General features: G+C 35.2%; 1 pseudogene; it reads left to right on the top strand.

The window, feature by feature from the left end:
- The first annotated feature begins 6,356 nt into the window (after window positions 1–6,356).
- On the top strand, window positions 6,357–7,821 carry LOC140517336 (elongation factor 1-alpha 1 pseudogene; annotated as a pseudogene).
- The last annotated feature ends 286 nt before the right edge of the window (window positions 7,822–8,107 follow it).

Genomic DNA, 8,107 nt, shown 5'->3' with positions numbered 1-8,107 from the left:
TGAGTAGAACTATGAATAAGGTAGAAATGATAGATTTCTGGAGAAAATTCAATGGGAATAGAAAGGAATGTACCTTTTTCTCAGCAGGAACATGGCACATATACAGAAATGGACCATGTACTTCATCATAAAAACCTCACAATCCAGTGGAGAAAGGCAGAGATAGTCATTGCATCCTTCTCAGACCACAATGCAACAAAAATTAACGTAATCAAAAGCTATGGAAGCATAAACCAAAAACTAATTGAAAACTAAACAATCTAATCATAAAGAATGAGTTGACTAAACAACAAACTATAGAAACAATCCAACTTCATTCAAGAGAATGACAATAATGAGATAACCTAACAGTAATGAGATAACCCTATCCTATGGGATACTGCAAAAACATTTCTTAGGGGAAGTTTTAAACCTTTAGGTACTTAACTTGAATAAAATAGAGAAAGAGGAGGTCAATGAATTGGGCATACAGCTGATAAAAACTCAAAAAGGACAAATTGAAAATCCCCAAGTAAGTACCAAATCAGAAATACTGCAGACCAAAGGAGAGATTAATAAAATTGAAATTATGGAAACTATTGAACTAATAACTAAAACTAGGAGTTCGTCTCATGAAAAAAAATAATAAAATTGATAAACCTTTAGACAAGTTGATAAAGAAAAAAGAAAAAAGGGAACCAAATTACCAAAAGGAAAAAGGAAAATGGTGAACTCACGTGCAATGAGGAGGAAATTAAAACAATAATAAGAATCGCTTTGTCTAATTGTATGCCCATAAATTTGACGATCTAAAGGAGATGGAGGATTATTTCAAAAGATATAAATTGGCCAGACTAACAGAAGAGGAAATTACATATTTAAATAACCCCATCTCAGAACAAGAAAATAAAGCAGCCATCAATTAAATTCCTAGGGAAAAAATCTCAAGGGCCTGATGGATTTCCAAGTGAATTCCACCAAATATTTAAAGAACACTTAACTCTAGTATGATATAGATTATTTACGAAAATTGGGGAGGAGGGAGTCCTTCCAAATTCTTTTTATGATACAAATATGGTTTTGATACTGAAGCCAGGAAGAGCCAAAACAGAGAAAAAATATTATAGACCAATTTCTATAGTGAATGTAGATGCAAAAATTGTAAGTAAGATTTTAGCAAAAACAACACAGCAACTTATTATGAGAATAATACATTTTGATCAGGTAGAATTTATGCCAGGAATTAACGACTGGATCAATATTAGGAAAACTACTTACATTGTTGATCATATCAACAACAAAACTAAGAGAAACTGCATGATAATCACAATAGATGCAGAAAAAGCTTTTGACAAAATACAACACGCATTCCTATTGAAAACACTGGAGAACATAGGAATACATGGAGCTTTTCATAAAACAACATGCAGTGTCTATCTAAAACCTTCAGTAATCATTATATGCAGTATGGATAAGCTAGATCCATTGACAGTAACATATGGGTGAAACAAGGATGTCCATTATCACCATGATTATTCAATATGGTAGTAGAAATGTTAGCTGTACCAATAAGACAAGAAAGAGAAATTAAAGGAATTAGAATAGGCAAAGAAAAAACTGAGTTATCCCTCTTTACAGGTGATATTATGATATACTTAGAGAATCCCAGAGAATCAAGAAAAAAACTGCTTGAAATAATAAACAACTTAGGTAAAGTTCCAGGTTACAAAATAAATCCCCACAAATCTTCTGCATTTCTATGAATTACTAACAAAGAAAAGCAGCAAGTGATAGAAAGACAAATCTCATTTAAAGCTAGGGTAGATAGCAGAAAATATTTTGAGTCTACCTGCCAAAACAAACCTGGGTACTATATGAACACAATTACAAAATACTTTTAGCACAAATATATGAATTATGTAATAGGAAAAGGAAAGATATAAGCTGAATAGAAAATCTGATTTGCAAATACAAGAATCCAAAGAAACATGAAGAGATAAACTTAAAAGAGAAGCCATAAGGGACACGTTAAAAATAAAATGCTTTCATTTCTACATGGAAAGATATTGGTAACTCATGAGACCTTTGTCAGAGGTAATATATATATATATATATATATATATATATATATATATATATATATATATATATATATATATATATATATATACACACACACACATATATATGTGTGTGTGTGTGTATGTGTCTGTGTGTGCGGGTGTGTGTGTGTGTATGTATACATATATATATCTGTGTGTGCCTATATATACACATAAATTTACATTTATATATTCATATGCGTAGGTACATAGATAAATATAGGTGTATATATGTATATATATGCATATATGAAAGTATGCGTATATTATACATGTGTATGTATGTATATTTACCTGGGTGCATATATATATGTATGCATTTATATAGGCATGTATATGCATAGAGAGAAGGCATAGGGTAAGCTCAGTTTGAAGGGAGAATAACTAAAAATAAAATTTACTCTTGAGTGGAATGTACCAGGAGTAAGAGAAAGGGAGAGGTAGAATGTCACAAATCATCTCACACAAAAGAGGCAAGACAGGACTTTTACAATGGAGTGGAAGGGGGAGTAGATGAAATTAAATAAGTGAGCCTTACTCTCACGAGATTTGGTTTAAGGATGGAATAACACACACACTATTGGAAATGAGAATCTATTTTACCCTGCAGGAAGGCAAGGGGGAAGGGGATAGGAGAGGGAAAATAATAAAAGCCACAGCAAATTAAGGAAGAGGATAATCAGAACCAAATACTATTGTGGGAGGACATATCAAGGGAGAGAATGGAATAAATGGAGGGCAGGATAGGACCGAGGGAAATACAATTATTCTTTCCCCACATACTATCATGTAAGTGTTTTGCATGGCTACACATGTATGAGTTGCATTGAATTGCTTGCTTTCCAATAAAAGTGGATGGGGAGAGAGAAAGGGAGAGAATTTGGAACTGGAAACTTTAATAATTAATGTTTAATATTGGTTCAGCTTGCAGTTGGGAAATAAGATGTACAGGCAATGGATTATAGCAATGTATTTTGCCCTACAGGAAAATATAGGGAAGGGAGATGGAAGAAGATATGTCAACAGAAGAGAGGACAGACTGAAGGAAGGGATGGATAGAGTGCATCCTGTCCTGGGTTAGGGATGGGGAGAAATGGGGACAAAATTTTGAAATCAAATTATTGTGCACGTGAATTCTGAGAGCTGCGAAGTGAGTAGATCATATATTTTAAAAAGTAAGCAAGAAAAAATAGAATGATCAGAAAATAGATAAATGATAAATAAATTCACCTAAAACAGAAAAAAATAATATTTAACAACTGTAGCAGTTGCCAGATATCAAATAAACCAACATAATTCATGAGCATTTCTATATATTATTGACAAAGCCTAGCAATAAGAGATAGCGAATTTTTATTTAAAATAAGTGTAGACAGTGTAAAGTACTTGGGAGTCTACCTGCTAAGACAAATCCAGGAACACTATTAACACAATTACAAAACACTTTTCACACAAATGAAGTCAGATGTGAAACATTGGAAAAATATCAGTTGCACCTGAGTAGGCCAGAACAATGTAATGAAAGCATGTCTACTAAAATTAATTTGCTCATTCAGTGATATAAAAACCGAACTGCTAAGGGCAATTTGAAGGAGGATATATGGATAGACAGATAGATAGATAGATAGATAGATAGATAGATAGATAGATAGATAGATAGATAGATAGATAGACAGACAGACAGACAGACAGACAGACAGACAGACAGACAGACAGACAGACAGACAGACAGATAGATAGATAGATAGATAGATAGATAGATAGATAGATAGATAGATAGATAGATAGATAGATAGATAGATAGATAGAGGGTGTAGGCATGAGATGACAGTGATAAAATGATATCCCACCCATGACAAAAAGCACCCAAAATTAAGGGGTGAGAAAGAAGACGGTATTAGGAGAAGAGAGAAAGGGGAGATAAAAATGGGCAATCTATATCACATTAAAGAGGCATGAAAGAGCTAGTATAGTGAATGAGGAGAACGGGAGGGGGCAATCAATGCTTTCCGTTTCTAATATAATCACTTGTTTGTAGTGGGGGAGTGGCACAATTTTCTTTGAAGGGCATGACTTTGTCTTCTCCATTGTCAAGGATAGAATATTTTGGACTGAACTTGCAAGTGGAGGCACCACTCTTCTTATTCAGAGCTCCCAAGTCTGCCATCACTAAGTCCTTAAGAAAAAGCACTATCTTATCCCTGCTCTTCTCTACTTTCTCTTTCTTTTCCACTGACTAAGAAATGAGGTAGGTCAGTGTTCCTATTCCAGGAGGGATAGGGGGTGAAGAGGAGAAAATAAGGGTGGGAGTTTATGAGATCCATTAGGAACTTTTCAAATTACAAATTATTTTCTGATCAGTCATTAGGTTTTGGAAATCTTGTGCAATGCATAGAGTCTGAAATGGGTCAGTTTGTATATTTTTTTCCTTTATAGGCACAGAACTTGTATTTTAATTTCTCTGTTTAATTTCTCTGCTTCATTATCTTTACATACAAAATAAGAATTCCGTACATTATGTTGAATATAATTAAATTTTAATGCAAATAACATTATATAAATTGCATTAATTAAAATGATTATACTATTTAAAAATATTCAATTATCTACATTATACTAATTATATAATTTAAATTTAATTTCCCACCCTTTTTATTTTCTTAGTGAGATAGCTCTAGGAGGGATACCGCTGGATCACTGGGTATCCTTTTGTGGTGGCCAAGAACTGGAAATTGAGGGGATACCCATCAATTGGGGAATGGCTGATTAAACCATGATGTATGACTGTGATGGAATTTTATTGTGCTCTAAGCAATGACAAGCTGGATTACTTCAGAAAAACCTGAAAGATTCACTTGAACTAATGCAAAGTGAAGTGAGCAAAACCAGAAGAAAGTTTTACACAGAAACAGCAATATTGTGTGATGATCAAGTATGATAGACTTAGTTCTTCTCAGCAATATAGTGATCCAATACATTCACAAAGGACTCATGCTGAAGCACGGTATCCATCTACTGAGAAAGACCTATAGAAACCAAATGCAGATCAAAGCTTAATATTTTCATTTTGTTGTTTTTTCTTTCTCCTGTATTTTTCCTTCTGTTCTAATTCTTCTTTCTCAACATAACTTATGTGAATATACGTTTAACATCATGATATGTGTATAACCTTTATGAGATTTCTTGCTAACTTTGAGAGGTGGAAAGGAAGGGGGGGGACAAATTTGGAACTCAAAATCTTGTAAAAGTGAATGTTGATAACTGCATGTTATTCGAAAACAAAATACAATTAAATGCAAGAAACAATTTAAAAAGCAGTTAAAGTTCATCAGTATTTGTCAGTAACAGAATATTTAACTTGATGAACATTAATTTTGAATAACGAATTGCTGGCCAGACGCATAGTTTGGTAAACATGAACCTCAGTACAATTCTTTTCATTAAGTTAGATAAGTTGAATCCTTACTTTAAAAGATGTGAACTCTCATGACCGTGTTGAAAATTTTTTCTAAACATTTCTATTATGGTGCTAGTGGAGTCAACATTACTGGAGAGGTAGTGCTTTATCATTGTTGAACTCAGGAAACCCAGGCACAGAGAGAGAGGACACCTGAAAGGAATAACTAGAAATTCCTTACTTTTAAAAAGGAATCATATCCATTTGAATAAATCATTTAGCAATGTTGACCCATGTGCTTTAATTGTTTGAAAACACTCTTGGTCAGTCAGTCACCAGAAGTTCCTCATGTAGTGGCAATTCCCTTCATACTTCAAGGCCAACAATTCCTTTCAGCTTGATTAACCAAATTCTTCACATCAGCCAAGCAACAAACATTTCTTTACACTTGCTTACAATTTGTGAATGAGATACTCCTTAGGGCCTATGTAAAGGCATGTTTAATGTATGAATAATGCATGTGATATTACTGTGTCCATGTAATACTGAGATTAGAATGGGTCCTGTAGCATTTTCTTATTGATCCTATTTGCAATCAATTGGTTATGTTCTTTAACTGACTAGATGGCTATAGTTCAGAATTCAGCTGGCCTGTAATGGTCTAAATTTTAAATCTAATTCTCTTCCAAACCACTGATCTTTTCTTGTCTCTAACAATTTAACTAATCTTGAGCAAATATGACTTGACATAAGACAATTAGACCTACTATCTTTACACCACCAAACTTTCCTTCAAGAATATCTCATTTGGCTTTTTTGAAACAGGTTTGCTGCCAGAACACAAGTGTTGGGAATACCATCGCTAAACTTGCACAAAAATGGACAAGGAAAAGATTCACATTAACATTGTCATCACTGGACATGTAGACTCTGGGAAGTCCACCACTACTAGCCACCTCATCTACAAATGTGGTGGAATTGATAAGAGAACTATTGAGAAGCTCAAGAAGGAGGCTACTGAGATGGGAAAGAGCTCCTTTAAATATGCCTGGGTCTTCGAGAAACTGAAGACTGAATGTGAGAGTGGTATCACTATTGATATCTTCCTGTGGAAATTTGAGACCAGCAAGTACTATGTGACCATTATTGATCCTCCAGGACACAGAGACTTCATCAAGAACATGATTACAGGCACATCTCAGGTGGACTGTGCTGTCCTGATTGTTGCTACTGGTGTTGGTGAATTTAAAGCTGGTATCTCAAAGAATGGGCAGACTCGTGAGCATATTCTTCTGGCCTACACATTAGGTATAAAACAACTAATTATTGCTTTAACCAAAATGAAATCCACAGAGCCCCCTACAGCCAGAAGAGATATGAGCAAATTGTCAAGGAAGTCAGTACCTATATTAAGAAAATTGGCTACAACCCTGATACCGTAGCTTTTGTGCCAATTTCAGGTTGAAATGGTGTCAACGTGCTGGAGCCTAAGTCTAATATGCTCTGGTTCAAGAGATGCAAAGTCAGTTGTAAGGGTGACAGTGCCAGTGGAGCTACACTGCTTGAAGCTTTGAATTACTTTCTGCCACCAACTCATCCAACTGACAAGTCCTTTCGTCTACCCCTCGAAGATGTCTACAAGATTGACAGTATTGGTATGGTACCTGTTGGCTGAGTGAAAACTAGTGGTCTAGGCATGATGGTCACCTTCACACCAGTCAATGTTACAACTGAAGTAAAGTCTGTCGAAATGCACCATGAAGCTTTGAGTGAGGCTCTGCCAGGGGATGGTGTTGGTTTCAATGTCAAGAATGTGTCTGTCAAAGATGTGCATCGTGGTATTGTGATTGGTGATAGCAAGAACGACTCACCTATGGAAGCAGCTGGTTTCACTGCACAGATTATTATCCTGAACCACCTAGGCCAAATCAGTCCTGGCTATGCACCTGTTTTGTATTGTCACACCGCTCACATTGCTTGCAAGTTTACTGAACTGAAGGAGAAGATTGATAGTCATTCTGGTAAGAAGCTTGAAGATGATCCTACGTTCTTGAAACCTGGTTCCAGGCAAGCCCGTGTGTGGATAGTTTCTCTGATTATCCTCCCGTGGGTCGTTTTGCTGTTCCTGATATGAGGCAGACTGTTGCAGTTGGTGCCATACCAGCAGTTGACAAGAAGGCTGTTGGAGCTGGCAAGGTCACAGAATCTTCCCAGAAGGCCCAGAAGGCTGAATCAATATTCCATACAACACCTGCCACCCAAGTCTTAATCAGTGGTGGAAGAGCGGTCTCAGAATTGTTTGTCTCAATTGGCCATTTAAGTTTAATAGTACAAGAATGGTGAATACTAACAATGCATCATAAAAACCTCAGGAGGAAAGGAATGTTTTTTGGACCATTTGTTTGGTGGCAGTTTTAAGTTATTTGTTTTTTAAATCAGTAAGTTTTGAACAGGCAGAAATTTGAGTTCACTTGTCCATGTGTGTTCCATATATATGCATATATGTGTCTATACATATATACATGTATACACATATATACATACACATATATTCACATATATGTATAAATATTTACATATATATCCACTAGTATACTATACATATGCTCACTATTCCAATGAATCTGAT

This window comes from Notamacropus eugenii, chromosome 1 (assembly GCF_028372415.1).
Source record: "Notamacropus eugenii isolate mMacEug1 chromosome 1, mMacEug1.pri_v2, whole genome shotgun sequence".
NCBI lineage: Eukaryota > Metazoa > Chordata > Mammalia > Diprotodontia > Macropodidae > Notamacropus > Notamacropus eugenii.
Note: the sequence above shows the minus strand (reverse complement) of the source record. Positions and strands in the feature narration are given on the sequence as shown.